Raw genomic sequence first — 19772 nt, forward strand, 5'->3', positions numbered from 1 at the left:
AAAACTCAAATCTGACTTCTGCTTCTAGCCAAAATGGAGTAACAGAGACCCGACCCGAGATAACTTAAAATTAGGATAAAAACATGAAGCTGCGTTTTTCTCCAAACCTTAGGTATGAAGTAGCACAGGACCTTGAACCCTGGGAGGGTGGGGAGGTGGGCGGGGGGGAGGGGAGTCCAAGGTGAGCCCTGTGACTGGTCTCACACACAGCCTGAGGCAGTTCTTTTCCATGCTCAGGGAGGGGATCCTGCCAGAGTCCTGGGCTCCCCGAGTTGAAAATCCCTTGGGATTTCAGGGAGCTAAGAGTTTGCAGGGCAGAGTAGAGAGAGGAGAGCTGCCCTAGTAAAGCCTTCCAGAGACCTCAGGTCTTCAGCTGAGTCCTGATTAGCATGTCTATTGAGTGAACTTCTTGACACTGCAGGAAGAACTACTGTAAAGGACAAAAGGGAAAATCCCTGGGGCTTGTAAAAGGCTGGCCAGAGTTTGGGTGCCTGCCAGTCGGAGTGGAAAACCTGCACTTCACAGGGCATCAGGCAGAGTGTTCAAAAGGGCACTGGTACAGCAAGGGAAACAGTCCCCCCCACACACACACAGACTAACGGCTGCTGTAGTCCCGTTTAACAAAACTGAACAGCAAGTATCTCTGAAGGATCAAACCATGTGCCATCATGTGACCATGTTCCAGAGAACCCAACAGGTGGCCGGGAGTCTGGAGAAAACATAGCAGGCACACAAAGATGCGGGAGAAGTCGTCCATAAAGATTGTGTTCATGTAATAATACTGTACTTTGGGGTTTATAACGTAAGTAGAATTAAAATGTATGAGAACAAAAACATAAAGGAGGAGGAGATGTGTGCACATACTGTTTAAGGTTCTTTGCTATGAAGTGGAATAACGTCACTTGAAGATAAGCTGTAATAAGTTAAAGATGCATGCTTGAAGCCCTAAGATAACCACTAAACAAAAAAAGTTATAGCAAATAAGGTAATAAAGGAGATCAAATGGAGTAATAAAAATAATCTAAAACGTATTTATATAAATCACGTTAAACATAAATTGGTTAAATGCCACAATTAAAAAGCAAAGACTGCCAGGTTAGATTTTTTTGTTAATTGATTGATTTATTTGACAGAGAGCGCAAGCAAGGGGGAGCAGCAGATGGAGAGGGAGAAGCAGGCTCCCCACGGAGCGGGGAACATGACCTGAGCCAAAGGCAGACACTTAACCTACTGAGCCACCCAGGCACCCCCCAGATTAGATTTTTTTTAAAAAGCAGGACCCATTGCTGCCTGTAAGAAACTCGTGCTAAATAGAAAGATGCAAATGGGTTAAAATTAAAAGGATGGGAAAACTTATATCATGGTAAAACTAACGAAAAGTGGAGTGTGTATATTAACATAAGATGAAGTAGGTAAGATAGAGAAGCACAAATGCCAAGCATGAAGAGAGCCATCGTGTAATGATACAGGGGTCTGTTCTTCACGAAGACAAAACAATCTCAAACCTTTATACACTGAATAATACAGCTTCCAAACAGCATGAAGGAATAAGTGGAACTGCGAAGAAGATAAATGTACAGTCATCATCTACAGTTTCTGCTCTCCTGTCTCAAGTACAGATTTTAAAAATAGTAGACAGATTGTAGGTTAAAACACTGAGATGGGACGCCTGAGTGGTTCAGTCAGTTGGGCAGCCAACTCTTGATTTCAGCTCAGGTCATGATCTGAGGGTTGTGAGACTGAGTGCTGCTTCGGGCTCTGTGCTGAGCACAGAGTCTGCTTGAGAGTCTTTCTCTCTCCATCTGCCCCTCCCTCCCGCTTGCACACTCTCTCTAAAAAAAAAAAACAAAAACAGAAACAATGAGATACCACTACACATCTATTAGAATGGCCAAAATAAAAAACACTCACACCAAATGCCAAGAAGGATGTGGAGCAGCAGGAACTCACATTCATGACTAGAGGGAATGCATAGTGGCACAGCCACTTGGGAATAGTTTGGCAGTTTCTTAGAAACCAAACACACTCTTACCATGTAACGCAGCAATCATGCTCCTTGGTATTTACCCAAGAGAGTTGAAGACATGTCCACACAAAGTCCTGCACGCTGATGTTTACAGCACACTTAGAAGCAACCAAGATGTCCTTCAGTAGGTGGATAGATAAACAGTGGTCCATCCACACAAGGGAATACTATTGAGCGCTAAAAAGAAATGGGCTACTAGGCCGTGAAAAGACATGGAAGAAATAAATGCACATCACTAAGTGAAAGAAGCCAATCTGAAAAGGCCAATACTGTACTATTCCAACTCTGTGACATTCTGGAAAAGGCAAAACTGTAGAGAGTAAAAAGATCGGTTGCTGCCAGGGGGAAGAATGAATAGATGGAGCACAGAGGATTTTTAGGGCAGTGAGAATACTCTGCATAATCCTGTAGTGATGGATACCTATCATTACACATTTGTCCAAATCCATAGAATGTACACTACCAAGAGTGAACTGTAACGTAAATTATGGACTTGGTGATAGTGATGTGTCAGTGTAGTTTTGTTGATTTTAACTTGCTGTGTACCTAAATCTGAGAATTGTCATATATAAAAAACTTATCTCTAACACTGTACTTAATTTTGAAATATAATGTTTTCCCCTTAAGATCAGGAACAGTGAAGGGATGTCTGGTCTCACCACTTCTAGTCAACATTTTATTAGATGTTCTAGTCAGTATAGTAATGTGAGACCAAGAAACAAAATGCGTCCAGACAGGAAAAGAAATTGATGTATATAAAATCAATATACAAAAATCAAGATTATTTCTATATGCTAACAGCAATAAGAAAGTTAAGTTAAAAATACAACACCGCTTATAAAGGCATAAAAATGTGAAATACTTGAAGATACTTCTGACAAAAGACGTACAAGATTGCGGCCCTGAAAACTATGAAGTGTTGCTGAGGTAAATGGAAAAAGAGCTGTATAGGGGACACATACAGTGGATGTAGGTCAGATGACTCAGGTTTAAATTCTCAATTCTGTAAAGTTAACCTAGATTTGTTGCAAAGCTGGTCCAGCAGGCTTTTTTTTTTTTCTTTTTTTTTTTAATGACAAGGTGATTCTAAAATTTCTTTGGACATGTAAAGAGCCTAGAATAGCCAAAGCAACTTTGGAAGAGAGAGGAACAAATTTGGAGGAATAGCATTACCTGGTACCAACACTTAACCTAAGGGGGGGGAGTGACGATAGTGTGATGCTGGTGTTGAGATATAGACAAGTCATCAGTGGGACACCGAACCTGCACAGGCAGCTGGTTTTCAGCAGTAGTGCCAAGGTGATCTAATGTAGGAAGGACGATCTTTTCAACACATGGTACTAGAATGAGTGTGTAATCATGTACAGTACAGAAAATAGATCATAAATATAAGAGCACAAAGTGGAAAACTTGTAGAAGAAAACTTAGGACAAAATTCTGGTAACCTTGGATTTAACAGCAGTAAAAAGCAAGAAGTATATATTTTTTAATTGGACTTCATCAATATCAAAAGCTTTTTCTCTTTAGAAGACATTGTTAACAATAGGAAAATGCCACATACTGCGGAAAATGTTTGCAGAATAATTATTCAAGAAGGGACTTGTATCAAGAATAAAGAAGTCTTAAGTTCAGTCATGAAAAGAAAACCCAGTTTTTGAAAGCCCAAAGTTTTGAACACACATCACCAAAGAAGATACACAAATGGCAAATAAGCACCTGAAAGGGTGTTCAAAATCATTAGTCATTAGGGAAACGCAGATGAAAACCTCAGGGAGATAGCAGCACACATCAAACAGAATGGCTAAAATTCGAAAGACAGGCCATGGCAAGTGCTGATGAATGTGTGCAGTGACTAGGGTTCTCATAAAATGCTGTTGGTAATGCAAAACCGCATGAACACTGGGAAATGGTTTGGCAGTTTCTTCAGAAGCTCAGCGTCCACCTACCATTTACCCAGCCATTCTGCTGCTAGATATTCACCCAAGAGAAATGAAAACATATGTCCACACACAGACTTACATGTGCATGTTCATGGCAGCTTGCTTTGTGTGAGACAAAAAGTGGAGCCGTCCAAATGTCTAGCAGCATGTTAGTGGATAAACAAATTGCAATATATGCAGACAGTGGAACACCACATAGCAACAACAGTGGTTAAGTCTCAGCATACTTATGTGGAATAAAGAAGCCTTACACAAAAGGGTATACATACGATTCCATTTGTAGAAAACGCAAACTTCTGTAGGGAAAGCATATCAGTGGTTGCCCCAAGGCAGGGAACAGGGGTTTGGCAGTCCAGCATGCATAGGAGATTACCGAGGGTCATGGGGGAGCCTTTGGGAATGATGGATATATCCATTATCTTGATTGTGGCTATGGTTTTAGAGGCTCACTTTAAATAAGTGCACTTTAATTTTCAAATGTCCTCACCACTATATTTGGATTGGGCTACCACCTTGATGTCAGGGTGAGATGGTGGGATCACACGTCTAAGTCACAAAATGAACAAAATCCCCACCGGCGTGAACCTCTTAGTGGGTTGTACGGTCTCACACTTTCCTCGAGGTGGAGTTCTTGTCCCAGACCAGGCTCTGGGGTTGACAGGTTAGATCAGTGGTCAGGACATTGGAGACCGGAGGCCACACGGAGCCATCTGCTGCTTGTTTTTAAATATAGCCTACAAGCCAAAGTGGCTTTTATGTTTTTAAATGGTTTTAAGATTTAAAAGAAGAAGAAGAATTCATGATATCCTGTGAAGTTAAAATTTCAATATTCATACATGAAGCTTTATTGAGCAGCCATGCTCATTTATCTGTGCACTACTTTTGGTGGCTTTTCCACTAAAGGGTGTGGTTGGGTGGTTTCAACAAATGCTAACATACGGCCTGCAAAAGCTAAAAAATCCTTTGAGGCCAAGTTTGCCAGCCCACCACTGAAAACAGTGCTTCTCAGCCAGAGACGGCGTTGCCCCCAGGGACACTTGGCAGTGTCTGGACTTCCTTCACTAGTTACCGTTGGGAGGGGCGCTGCCGACTCCCCATGTGTGTGGGGGACTGGACGCTGCTGGATGTCTTACAGAGCCCATGACCGCCCACCGCGACAAGGGACCGGCGGGCCCACCACGTCCTAGTTTAGAGGAACAGACACAGAGGTTTTTCATAGATAGTCGCACACTGCTTACAGGCAAAATCTAATGAATTATAACTAGGTGGAGCCTTTTAGTGATAACTTATGAACAAACCATTTCCATACGGTGATCTCTTTCCCAAGGTTTTCTCTTAACTCTTAGATGCTGTTTTCTTTTGCTCTGTTTTTTGTGGCCAGAACTGAGCGTTCCTTGATGGATGATCCTACTTCCAGTTTGTATTCTGTTGTGCTCAGGTGAAGCTTTCTTAGCAACCTCAGTCATTTATAATGGTGCTCCACTGTGTACCACTCAGACTTGCAGCGAGTCCATGAAGTCTCCTCCTTCCCAGTACTGGCGGACTCTGTCTTTGGTGCTCAGGCAGCTCCGTCAGCAAGGTCTTCTTCAGGGCGGGCTCTAGTTTGTTGCCCATAGGAAAGCCCAAAAGAGATTTAAAGATACAAGCCACGGGGCACCTGGCTAGCTCATTTGGAAAAATACACGACTCTTGATCTCGGGATCATGAGTTCAAACCCCATGTCGGGGTAGAGATTACTTAAATAAATAAACTTAAAAAAAATAAAATAAATTAAAAAATAAAGATACAAGCCATGTTCACACAGTTTTCTCTCTCCAGAGTTTACAGTCTTTATCAGTGGTTTCTTAAGATGTTTAAATTTGTAAAAGGATGTATGTTTTAAAAACTCAAAATGACGCATATGTTTATAAGGCAGAAAAGATGTGTTGCCTTAACCATAACTCATAGTTTGGTACAAGGGTAGACACACTTTTTCTTTAAGGTTCAAAAGGTAAGTATTTTAGGCTTTGAGGTTCAACAGTCCCTGTTGAAACCACTCAGCTTTGATGTTATAGCCCAAAGTAGCTCCAGGCAGTAAGTAAACAGATGCACAGGACTATGTTCCGGTGGTACTTTGTTTAAAAAAACAGAATATGGCCTACGGGCCCTAGTTTTCCACCCTCTAGTTTAGTCCATTTTTTGTGGGAATTTTTCGTATATATACATATACGAACATATATATTGAAACAAATAGAATTGTTCACTATATCTTATGCTACTACCTATTTTTAGGTTTAGATCTATTTTCTATTTGCTTTCTACTTGTCCTGCCTGTTCTCTGGTTGGTTTGTTGTTCTTTTTTTCATTCTTGCTTGCTTTTTAAAATTGAAATTGGTTTTCGGGCGCCTGGGTGGCTCAGTTGGTTAAGCGACTGCCTTCGGCTCAGGTCATGATTCTGGAGTCCCGGGATCGAGTCCCACATCGGGCTCCCTGCTCAGCGGGGAGTCTGCTTCTCCCTCTGACCCTCTTCCCTCTCATGCTCTCATTCTCTCTCTCTCAAATAAATAAATAAAATCTTTAAAAAAAAAGAAAGAAAGAAATTGGTTTTAAAATTGATTACTGAGTTTTTATTGTTCTGTTACTATAATTTATACTTTTTACTGTTCTCTTTGTAGAGATTACCACATACATCTCAACTTATCAACTCTTAATATAAATATAAACTCTACCTTTTCTTCTTCCTGGACAGTGCAAGGGACAGCTTCACCTCCAGTCGCCTCATCCCCGTACAAGTGCTGTGTCCATATATTAATTTTTTATATATGTTAAGTCCTCAGAAGGGGATGATGATGATGATTGTTCATTTAAGTCAGGCTCTCTCAGCCTTAGCACTTTTAACATTTGGGTTAGATAATTCTTTTGGGAGGGGGGCTGGCCTTTGCATATTTAGTAGGACCTCTGGCCTCTGCTCCATAGATGCAACCAGCACCTTTCCCTCGACTCTGACAAGCAAAAGCGTCTTCACACATTACCAGATGTATCCTGAGGGACGGGGGGGTCACCCTGCCCCACCTGAGAGCCAGGGCTTTCCGATCACCTAATCATTTACCCTTTCAGCTCCTCATTCTGTCCCACAGCGTCAGTCTTCTGTCAGGGTCAGGGTTATGTTCTTCTGACTGAAGAACACTTTTTAGTAATTGCTTTAATGGAGGACTCCTGGTGACCAGATCTTTGTGTGTGTGTGTATCTGAAAAGATTTATGTACTGTGTCTTTCTGAAAGAATGTATTTGCTAGACATGGAATTGTAGGTTGACAAGTGTTTTGTTTCATCATTTTGAAGATTTCATTCCAACATCTTCTTGTTTCCTTAGTCTTGAATGAATAGTCGTCCGCCAACCTGATTATTTCCCTTTAAAAGTAACTACTTTTTTCCTGGTGGCTTTTGAGATGTTGTCTTTTTGGCTTTGGTTTCCAGCTGGTTTTTGCTCTATTGTACAGAGATAGGATTTTCTTTTTTTTATCCTCTTTGGGACTTACAGCATTTCTTCAATCTATGGCCTTATGTTCATTAAATTTGGAGACTTTGTCAGCCCTTATCTCTCCACCTAATACTTTCCCACTTCTGCCCCGCTTCTGTTCAGAGCCGCACCTGCAGGGGTGGTGGCCTTCTCCCTGCGTCTGCCCTCTCTCGCTGTCTTTACCCCTGCCCCTCTCTATCCCAGTTCACTGTCTCTCTAGCAGCAAATCTGTCCGTTGACTCTCTTTGATTCTGTTATTGTGGGTTTTAGTTTTTGAGTTTTCAGTGAGGTCTTCTCATTGTTTCTGATTCTCTACTGAAAGTTTCAGTCTTTTTTACTTTTTGAACATGTTAATCACATTTTTCTTAAAGTCTGTATCTGAAGACTCCCATTTTCTGGACCCTGTTTTCTATTGTCTCTTATTTCCCTGGGGTTGTAGCTGTGTTGTTTGGTTTCTTCGTATGCCTGATGGCTTTTGATTGAGGACCAGATGTTGTATAATGAAAATTAGGAAAATACTTTGAAGGCTTGGGTGATATATTCTTTATCTCAGAAGGATTTACATCTGCTTCGGGCACAAGATGAAGCACTACCAGTTATAGACTGAGTGATCTGAAGCTGAGCCTCACTGTACCTAATTACTAATTACACTGGGCCCCAAACCAAAGCCTGGGGACTTCATCACATCACCCTCCCTTCACCCTGCTGCTGGCATGGCCCTGTTTGTAGATGGGTTATTTTGTTTCATGTTGTTTGTTTTTTAAAGATTGTACTTATTTATTTGAGAGAGAGTGTGTGCATGGGAGTGCAGGGGGGTGGAGAAGAGCAGGAGAGAGAGAGAATCTCAAACAGACTCCCTGCTGAGTGCGGAGCCTGATGCAGGGCTGGATCCCACAGCCCTGAGGTCAGGACCCGAGCCGAAAACAAGAGTCTGATGCTCAGCCCACCCAGGCGCCCCAGTTCCTTGAGTTTTATTTCTCTCTTGCCTCCCGAGGCTGTTTTAAAGCTACAGAGAAATCCTCTGCTGCCTCTTCTGGACCCTCCTTCTAGATGCCTTCAGAAGAAAAGCTGTTCAAAACCTATTTGGTTTCAATTCTATCCCAATTATTAGGCTTGCTCTTTTCCTCTAATCATTCTCAGCAGCTGCTGCTCTGAAGTGCTTAGTATGCATTATCAGAACCAGGAGTTCCCTCAGATTACTTTTATTTCCTGATAAAATATATCCTCTTTCTCTAAAAGAATGTGTTGGATTTTAAAATTTTTGAAATCTTACATCAGAAAATATCATTGTTTAGTTGGAAATAGAATAATGACTTCAAAATTGTTTTCCTGCAAACCTTAGCTGTTGTCCATTCTCTGGTGTTACTGATGAGAAGTCTAACTTAAATGTGATTCTCATCTCATTTGTAAGAAATCTTTTGTTTCCTCTTTCTTTGAAAGTTGTTTTCATATTTTCAACTCATCTTTAATATTCAGAAGTTTTACTATAATGTGTAGGCTTGTTTTCATTTTGTTTTGTTTTTGTTTTTTTTAATTTATCTTTGGGATCTTTTAACCTAACGACGACTTGCTTTTCCATACAAGCTCTCCTTTACTCAGTCTCTTTTTCAGCCTGCTTCCTGGTTGTTGAGGGGCTCCTCCAGGGGTCTGTCTGGCCGGGAGCCCCTCCCCTTCTTAGCTCCTAGTGCAGCTGTGCATTCCCTGGGTCTTTGTTTGCAAGAGATCTTCTGTTACTTGTAGGGTGTGGTGAGAGGAGAGGGCGCACTGTCAGCTCGGTGTGTCCTCTTGAATGTCACTAGTTCTTTTTAACGTCATCTGCCAGTGTCCTCCTCCCCAGGCCAGTTACACATGGACCAAGCTCGTCCGCTAACCTCAGCCTTCAAGCTTTTGTTCGGTATATATGCCCATTAATTACTGTCTCTTCAGAAACCTCTGCTGGAGGTCATTGAAATGAAACTACATTAGAATAAATCTATGTCACCCACTTTAGTTTTAGTAGAACTAACATGCAAAGGGTATGAGAGGAGCAAATCCCTCAGCCAACAGGCAGTTGACATTATAAAAGTCGATTCAGAAAGCGAGTGGATGGGTTGGCAAGGAGCCGCAATGGCAGCAGGGGAAGCAGTGTGCGAAGTTGGGCGGCGAGCCAGGGTGGGAGCAGCATGTGCCGAGTGGCGGGGATGTGGGCTCTGATGGAGAGTGTCACGGCTACGCTTGGCATGCAGCGAGTTCACGGAAACTGTCTTGCGTTGACGGCCATCTGTGCAGACTCCCCATCCTGAAATGGGTGAGAGTTATGAGGAGCCCAGCCCTGGAGGGGGTCTCAGACGGCCATGGTCCTAGGGCCTGGGCTCGCCCTCCCCCAGAGACACCCTGGAAGATCTCCCTTAGGCTTTCTCTTTTTCCCCCCCAAAACTGGCTCACCTCTACTTACCAGAAATCTAAATATACATGGCAAAAATAAATTTACAGAGCTATCTTAATGTTAACAAAGTCGGGATCTAAGCAGTCTCGTTGAAATGTTTAAATGATTTTTACAAAATGGCCTCTTAATACTAACTTTATAATTGATGCCTAGGCCTTTGTTATTTTCAGTGATATGTAGAACTTTGCATTATGTTTAATATTTACTTTAATAAGCATCTCTGCAATTGAGTAAATATATTTCTAGAGGTAAAATTTTATGGTCCTCTAATCACAGTAGATATTATTTTGATCAAGTAAATTTTTCTTTCTAGCAGTTCCTGTTTTATCCGAACATTAAATACCATCTAAGTCTTGGTTAACTTATTGTTTTTCTCCATTTAAAGTTTTTCATCAACTGTCTTACTTAAGTAAGTTTTTAAAACATGAAATTGAGAATTTTAAACTTCTGCACAAAGCCATGAAATGTCTGTTGTCCCTTTTAACTTCACTCAACAGGCTTAAAAATGAAAAACATTTTAAATTAATACTTCATGTTCTTTTAGGTCTTAAAAATAGAGAATGTAATTTTCAAACCAACTTATAATTCTATTGAGCATGTAATTCTATTTAAACATTTAAGAATATATTTAATCCTAATTCCGTAAAAGTTCAAAATACTTGGGAAGTATTCATCCTGAAAAAAAACAAGTAAGCAGCATAATGCACACTTTAAACTTTTAAAAATCTATTAGTAAGAGCTAATTTCCTCAAGTGTTAAACACATTTGCAACATAAAACACCCAAATATTAAAACCATTCCACATGCTTTAGTAGAAACTTAAAATTTAAAACTTTTTTACCTGAAATTCTAAACTAAGTAGGCTTTGCTTGGTGTCATTTAAGTCTCCAGCTGAAAATGAAACAGAACCAGAGCTTTCTTTAAAACAAAGAAAGAGGATTGTTGAGAAATGTTAACTGACTTCTTAATAAAATCTAAAATAACTGCTTCCCTTGGGGACAAATGCCTTTCAGATCTTTGTGCAGAACAGCCAAGAGAGTAACCAGGGAAGATGGTTACCAAGGGAAATATTTTTTCTAAATCGCAGGAGAAGCAGAAAGCAAAGTCAGGGGAAGGCATTAGTCTGGAGGCCAGGAAGGCGGGGCTGGAAGCTCAGAAGTAGAGGCTGATTAAGAAATGTGTGGTTTCCGTAGACTGTTTGCATTAAAAAAAAAAAACTTAAAGTTCACACCAGCCGACATGGTACCACTTGAGATTTACCAGGGCCCAGAGATGCCCTTGTTGCCACGTTGAGGACTGTGCATTTCTGGGATGCCTGTAAGTGGGGTTATCTGGCTTGTCTCTCTGCCTGCTCCCCCCAGTCCTGCAGTGTTGTTAACAAAGCATAACAAAGCAAAGAGCTGTTACATATTAATGTCACTGAAATTACGTAACTTCCAACCTTGAAGCAATAACAAGAAAAATGTGCATAGGAGCTTAGAGCCTTCTGATTATGGTTACTCTGGCGAATTGGTTGTCTACTTTGGCCTCAGTTGTGGGGGGTTTGTTTGTTTGTTTGTTTGTTTATCTACAAATGAAGAGGTCAGAGAGCAGAGTTCCACCACTGCTTATGGGGACCTTGGATGAGTTAGTGTTGTGTCTGATTAAAGTTTATTCCTCTGTACAACTGGGATGGTAATACCTATCTTTCAAATTTTTGTGCAAATAAAATGAATAACGTATGTGCAAATAAAATGAATAACATCTGCCCCCAAAATGCCGTCATAGACTAGGTAATTATAGAAGAGCTATCTTTAAGATTCTTATTATTCTACTTCAGGTGTCCAGATTTTCTGGCAGGAGCTACATTTTTGTTATTCCAAAATCTTAAATGACCTGAGTAGATCAAATCAAGATGATTGACTAAGCACGTGGGCCACCCCAATTCCAAAAATAACAGAAACTATATTTGTTGGGGGTTTTTGTTGTTTGGGGGTTTTTTTGGTAACACTGTACTGCAAAATAATTAGTACTATTAGAAGAAAGAAATTTTGAGAAATTCCTTAAACATTAAAGGCACATAGACTCTGACAGACAACACCACAGTCCAAAGACATGTGGGTGTTCCAGGTTTAGAACTTATAAATGCTGGCAACAGTGAGGTTTGCTGGAGACTCCCCTTAAGAGTAGTAGGTCAGGGGGCGCCTGGGTGGCTCAGTCTGTGAAGCATCTGCCTTTCTCTTGAGTCATGAACCCAGGGTCCTGGGATCTAGTCCCACGTCAGGCTCCATGCTCAGCAGGGAGTCTGCTTCCCTCTGCCCCTCCCCTGCTTGTGCTCTCTCTCTCTCAAATAAATAAAATCTTAAAAAAAAATAAAAGAGTAGCAGGTCAGATGACCCCAGTCCTCCTGATGGCTCCATCATTTGTTCTAAGTATTAGGCATCTGCCCCCAAATTGAACCTGCGTTCTCATCCACTTGGCTTGGGTGGCAAGTGGAACAGGGAAGTTCCCCACCATGTTCAGAATCCAGACTCACTACTAATACAATCCAGTATAAGCACAAGGTTGACCATCCCCACCCACATGTTCAGAGCTTTTGGTCAGTCTTTTAATCCTATACACTTAGTACTGAGCAGATAGCTCAAGATTACCAAACATTTGGGACGATTCTCACATTAGAAATAGGACCCTCAGGAACCGCCATCTTCTAGTAATTTGCCAAAATGACCAACACAAAGGGAAAGAGGAGAGGTACCCGCTATATGTTCTCTAGACCTTTTAGAAAACATGGAGTTGTTCCTTTGGCCACATACATGCGAATCTGTAAGAAAGGTGATATTGTGGACATCGAGGGAATGGGCACTGTTCAAAAAGGAATGCCCCACAAATGTTACCATGGCAAAACTGGAAGAGTCTACAGTGTTACTCAGCATGCTGTTGGCATTGTTGTAAGCAAACAAGTTAAGGGCAAGATTCTTGCCAAGAGAATTAATGTACACATTGAGCATATTAAACACTCAAAGAGCCGAGACAGCTTCCTGAAGCGTGTGAAGGAAAATGATCAGAAAAAGAAGGCAGCCAAAGAGAAAGGTACTTGGGTTCAACTGAAGCGCCAGCCTGCCCCACCCAAAGAAGCCCACTTTGTGAGAACTAATGGAAAGGAGCCTGAACTGCTGGAACCCATTCCCTGTGAATTCATGGCCTGATAAATGTAAAGAAAATAAAAGACCTCAAGACTAAAAAAATAAAAAAAAAGAAAAGAAAAGAAATGGGACCCTCACCCGCCCTCCAAAGATACTTACACAGTAAGGAGAGAAAAGGGCTTTGGGGGCTAAACAATGTGATACCACTGCACACTTAGTAGAACGGCAGAAACCCAAAACACAAACAACACCGTACGCAAGCAAGGATGCGGAGCAATAGGAACTCTCATTCTTTGCTGGTGGGAATGCAAAATGGTGCAGCCCCTTTGGAAAACAGTCTGATGGTTTCTTAGAAAACTAAACATACTCTTACCGTGTGATCCAGCAGCCATGCTCCTTGATATTAGCCCAAATGAGTTGAAAACTTAAGTCCACAGGAATACCTGCACACAGATGTTTTACAGCAGCTTTATTCATGCCTGCCAAAACTTGGAAGCAACCAAGATGCTGTTCAGTAGGTGATGGATAAATAACCTGCGGTCCATCCACACAAGGGAATATTATTCAGTGCTTAAAGGAAATGCTCTACCAAGCCATGAAAAGACATGGAGGAAACTTGAATGCACATTACTAGTGAAAGAAGTTAGTTTGAAAAGGCTACATACTTTACGATTCCAACTGTATTACATTCTGGTAAAGGCACAGCTGTGGAGAAGAGTGAAAGATCGGTGGTTGCCAGGGGTCAGGTTGGGGGGAGGGCTGAATCAGCAGAGCACAGAGAACCTTTAAGGCAGTGAAACTATCCTGCGTGATACCCTAATGGTGGATCCATGTCATTACACGTTTGTCCAGCCATAGAATTTATAATACCAAGTGTAAACTCTAAGGGCTTGGGTGATTATTATGTGTTGGTACAGTTTACCGATAATAACAGACACACCACTCTAGCGGGGGTGTTGGTAATAGGTGAAGTTATGTATGAGGGGTGGACTGAGAATATATGGGAAACCTCTGTACTCCCGTCTGCATTTTGCTGTGGATCTGAAATTTCTCTTTTAAAACGTGGCCTGATTTGAAATACATACACTGTTTGGGGAGGGAAAAAATGTTATGCTGTGTTGGACACAGTGTTTGGGACAAACAGAAACCTTTATACTCTTTGAGGACAGCTTAACAGTAGCTATCTGCTGTCCCGGCATTTGACTGCTAGGGAGACAAGCATCTTTCTCTGCATGTCTGTGCCTAGAGGAAGGCACTCTGCAACACTGTAACATCAAAGAGCAGGAACAGCGGGCTGCCTAAAGCTGTGTAGAGAGACAGATAGCTGTTATACAGGCTTGCACATCGTCCCAAGAGGGAGAAAGGAAAGTCAGAACAGTGCATGTGCTCTTATCTTACATTCTTCTAATGAATGTGTAGAGTAGCACCTGGAGACCTGGAGAACAAACCTGGGCCCTGGAGAACAAACAGGAAGGAATAAACGAATAAATATCAGACTCTTAATAATGTTTATCTCTGAGTGATGCAGGGACTTTACTATGGAATCTGTTTTTATAACCAGCTAGCTTATAACCAGATCAGAAAAAGACTAACTTTCTAAAAGAATGTAAGCAACCGGAAAAAGAGGCGACTTGAAGCAGCAGTGTAGAGGACAAGCAGCCGTTCCGTGATGCCGAGACTGACGGTGCTCAGAGACCAGGACTCTGGTTTCTGAGGTCCCTGCTCTAACATTTTGTGGCTTAATGGACTGTTACATGAATCCTTCTGCAGAAACTATTTTAACCACATAGTACATGGAAAATGCTGGTATTCGAGGTCTCCTCCCCTTTATTACTGCAGCCATAACTATGTCCTGAAAGTTGGCTCTGATGGCGGCTCTGCAGGATGTGAGCGGGTCCCTCCGTGCCCAGGCCACAAGGGCAGCCAGCACAGGTTCAGCCTCCGGAACACATATTGGAGTAACGTCACCTTTGCCATATTTTTACTCCTGTGCTGTAGAGTACCGAGGAGTTAGTTTTTCTTAGAAGGGTGTGTTTGTTTTCCATATGACAACTTGGTAGATAGCACCTCGATAAAGCTAAATTTTGGAAATTTTACAGAGGTCGCTCTCAGAAGTAGGTGTTACCTCCTGCGGTCTGTTGTCTGCCTTCCTGTGCCACAGACGACTTAAGCTAATTCACAGCGAAGTGTGATGGCTGCTTCATTAGCTGTTCCTGACTTTCTCTCTCTAAGAAATGTTCACGTGTAAGTGGAGTGCTAGTGTGTGAACGTGCCGTGATATAGACTGTCCCCGTTCCTGAGCTGTGGTGCACGTCTCTGCGAAGATTCTGTGATGTGTACTACTGACATAAATATAGAGGATGCCCAGGTCACTGCCACTTCATTTTTTCAATGATTTTCATATTCTGGAATCGGTAATACAAATACATACACATGGCATAAATTTAAAAGTACAGTTAAAAATCAGTTTTCTGTATCAAATACTGGCAGGTTGGGTGGTTCTACCAACCTTACCATCAAAGACTGAAAGAGCCTGATAACTATAAAAATTTAAAATCACCAGTGTGGTTAAAAAAAAAAAAATTGGAGCCCTGGGTAGCTTCCTGCCCTGGGGGAGTCTGCCAGAACTGTCAAGGAGCAAAACTGTCAATGAAATAGAAAACAGTTACACAGCAGACAACATCCACAGTGCCACAGCTGGGTTTTTTTTTAAGATTTTATATGTTTATTTGTCAGAGAGAGAGAGTGAGCACAAGCAGGGGAAGCTGTAGGCAGAGGGAGAAACAGGCTCCCCACTGAGCAGGGAGCCCAATGAGGGGCTCCATCCCAGGACCCTGGGATCATGACCTGAGCCGAAGGCAGACACTTAACAGACTGAGTGACCCAGGTGTCCCTGGGGTTTTTTTTTTGTTTTGTTTGTTGGTCTGTTTGTTTTTAAGCAGACCTAATAAAATCAGCAGCAAGGCTGATGAAGGAACAAAGAGGAGGAGAGTGCAGGTCACCAGTGTGAGCACTCAAAAATGCCATCCCTGTAGATTCTGAGAGCAGGTAAAAGAACATTAAGAGGATATTAGCGACAACTTTCTGCCAGGAAAGTTAGACGATATGACAATTCCTAGAAAGTACAGTTTAATGAAACTGTCAGAGAAATAGAAAATCTGAATTGTCTGTAACTATTGAGGGAGTCATTCATAATTTCACACCTCCCCACAAAGAATACCACACATCTATATTATTCATCAACAAATTTTATCAAATAATGTTTTAAGGCTAGTGTAACCATTCAACAGCCTGACACGGATATTACAAGAAAGGAAAATTATTGATCAGTCTCACTAATGAACATAGATTCACAAAACTAAAATATTAACAAACCAAATCCAGCAATATATAAATAGGATAATACACCATGACTACATTGGGCTTATTCAGGAGATACCGGTTGATTTAAGGATAACCCCCCCCCAAGAAAAAGAATTATATGATCATGTTAATGTTTAAAGAAGAAAGAAAGAAGGCTTTTGCATACTAGAAATGGATGAAATTCCTTAGTCTGACAGTATCTACAAAACAACATACTTCCACCCATAGCTGTGTACCCAGGAAGATGAAATATGTATCCACATAATTTATCCATGAATTTCCAATTTAATTGCTACAGTGTTCATAACAGCCAACATGTGGAAACAACCCATATGTCCTGTTAGCTGATGAATGGACAAATGTGGTCCAACCACGCAGTGGAATATCATTTGGTAATAAAAAGGAATAAAGCATTGATATTGCCACCATGTGGACGAGCCTCAAAGACGCAGAGCTCAGCGCAAGCGGCCAGTCATGAGAGGACATACCGCATGTGAAATGCACAGAGGGAGGGAGTGGATGAGCAGTCTCTGGGGTTTCTTTATGGGGTGACCGCAATGTGTCAGAAATAGGCAGTGGGTATGGCTCCCCACTATGAATGTTCTAAAAACCACTGAACTGTATACTTTATAAGGGTGACTTTTATGGTATGCAAATTATATCTCAGTGAAGTTGTTATTTAAAAAATACTCAGTGGTGAAATACTGAAATTTTCCCCTTTCTGGGAACCAGACAAGGAGGCCCATGATGGTCCCGGCCAGTGGAGGAAAGCAAGAAAAAGAAGAAGGGAAAAAAATACAACAAACAAATTAAGTAATAGCAGGAAAAATTCTTATTAGTCCCAGATGGTATGGTATATGTGTACAAAACCAAAAATAACTTAAGAAAAATCATTAAATCATATAACGTATTTTCCAGATACAATATATAAAAATCAGTTGTCTCTTTCTACAGTTAGAGAATGAAAGGGAAGATGTGCTTTAAATATCAAATATATTAAAAATATAACAAGCATTTCGGAGTAAATCTAAGCAATGATGAGCAAGCGCTCTTCAGAGAAAATGTTGAAGGAAATTACAGCAGCAATACGGGGAGGCCAGATACCAGCTTTGGGGAATGGAACATTCAGGATTGCAAGATACTGTTTCTACTTAAACTGATTGGAGTTGATGCAATTTTAACCAGAATCCTCATAGTTTACCCCCCTCCCTTTTTTTGGTGGAACTTGACAAGTTGTAAAATGTAAAAATGGAAATACAAGGACGAAAGAATAGCCAAGCCATTGCTGATGCAGAACAAGGCAGAGGACTCTCCTGTCCTGCAGTTCAGCTCTTACGACAGGAGCTGCAGTATTTAGGATGGTTTGGTCATGATTTTCGGTGCAACTCGTCACGTTCAGCTCCTTGTCGTAGGAGAGAAGTGGCCCTGCCAGGCGTGGGGTCACCTCCCTTCAGCCGGTTGTCTGCAGGGACTGGGAAGCGGAGACCAAGAGACTGCACTCCAGAGACCAGAGCCAGGATCAGTGCACAAAGGTACAGACAGCTGATTCGGGCTTTGACTCTTCCTCATAATCACACCGGTGCCCTGAGCTGCCTGGCAAGATTACGAGTCCACACACCTGGAAAGACATTCTGTGGGAATGCTGAAGAGGGGCCTCTGAGACACAGACTTGACCATTTCATTCCAGTGATTCTGTGTCATGGAGGTGGTGTGTCAGGCTATGGGACCTTGGAGGTGTCCCCCCTTCTTGGGGACTCACTCCCTGAGAGAGCGATCAGGTGTGGGCTTAGTAGAATGGTCCATGTGGACTGCCAGTGGTGTTCTAGGTCGGGATCCTGGGCCCAGACCCTGAGTATCCGTGCTGAACGTGTCAGGTGAGAAGGTGTGGATGCGCTCCTCTGCATTACATTTGGGTGTGGAGACAAACTCCAGCAAATGGTCCACTTGAGGATGCCAGGTGCTGACATCTTGATGGGAGGACGTAATCTGATGAAGAAGTCCAGTTCCTTGTTCTGAGAATTGAGTAAAGCATCAGGAGTGAAATTCCCTGTTTTGGCTCAGGAACGTTCAGTCTGGGAGACGGGAAAGGATGAAGGGATCATGAAGGGATCGAGACAGGTTCAGATGAAGGTTCACATGTAGCATTCCAAATGTGCAAAGTTACACATCCAGCTTGTGGGCAGTAAAATAAATTACGTTGCGCTCCATTCTCCTCGCCTCTCAAATATCCTCTCTGATGACCCAAAAAGCTGGGATCACAGAATTCTGAACTCAGAATTTGCATCCACGAGAACATGGTAACATGGTGGCAGGAAGCAGTGGGGACTGGTCCACCACAATTCCCTTCTACCCCGTGTTGTGTGCTGCCCCAAGCTGTGGCCTCCTTGTGTGAACACCCAGCCCATACAGGCAAACCCTTTGGGCCAGGGTCACTCACACAGCATTGCAGGGTGTCCTCGGGGCGACTGAGCCAGGGAAGGGGCTTGCGTGGACCCTGGAAACAAAGCCAGTTGGGCAGGAGCTCTGGTGTCAGTGCCCCATGCATGATCTCGAGGAGGAGGCCCCTTGTTTCAGAGACCCCCCCTCTCACCCAGGACTAAGTTTGGGACTAAGATTGGAAAGCATAGTTCAAGGAAGAAGACATTCTGGGTAGAGAAATCTGCAGGAACATGGTAAGGACTCGGTGTGGTGGTTTCATGGTGATGCAGCACACTTCCCCAAAATGACCTCGTCTGTGACACCTTGTGTCTCTAAATGTACTTTGCTCTGGAGATCAGGCCAACTTGGCCTGGACGGCTCCCAGGCACTGCATGAGCATGTTCAGAAGAGCACCATGTACTCTTCACCCCCAAACTTGTTATTCCTCCTATATTCTTTATTGTAGATAATTCGTGGAAATGCAGAGATGCAAGATTGACGTTAACCACTGGTTCTACTGGTTGGAGAGGTTTTAAAATTTAGTTCAATTTCTGCTTTTTATAGCTGTTATTAAAGTTTAGGCTTGGTTGGAGATGTGCATTTATATTGTGTCCCTAAAGCCAGGATATTGTTTTGCATGTCCAAACCAACCTGTTTTAACACTTGCAATGTTCTGACAAGAGTTCAAGACAACGGTTTCAGAAGAAATTTTGTGTAGAAAAAACAGATATATATATCTGGCATATATAGTTTAATTTCCATTCTTAAAAACTATGGTACGTCATTTTTGCCATAAAAGTGTACTAAAGTGCACTTCAGTGCTAAAGATGTAATGCATCTCATTTGGTACTTAAATCGTTTTGTCGAGTTTTAAAATAACCTAGGACAGACATGTCCAGTATGTCCCCTGGCAGAATGGGGTCCTGGCCTGCAGGGACTGACATCGAGGGCCTCTTCGCCATGCCTGGTTCTCCTGGGTG

At 42.1% G+C, this 19772-nt stretch overlaps 1 protein-coding gene and 1 pseudogene across 2 annotated transcripts in view; both read left to right on the top strand.

Moving 5' to 3' along the window:
* CENPP (centromere protein P) overlaps positions 1 to 19772 on the top strand; it is a 228222-nt gene that overhangs the window by 178573 nt on the left and 29877 nt on the right. The window lies entirely within an intron of this gene.
* Positions 12568 to 13074, top strand: LOC114200772 (large ribosomal subunit protein eL21 pseudogene; annotated as a pseudogene).

Source organism: Eumetopias jubatus, unplaced genomic scaffold, assembly GCF_037043125.1.
Source record: "Eumetopias jubatus isolate StellerSeaLion01/CBP00866 unplaced genomic scaffold, mEumJub1_p1.0 scaffold_15, whole genome shotgun sequence".
NCBI lineage: Eukaryota > Metazoa > Chordata > Mammalia > Carnivora > Otariidae > Eumetopias > Eumetopias jubatus.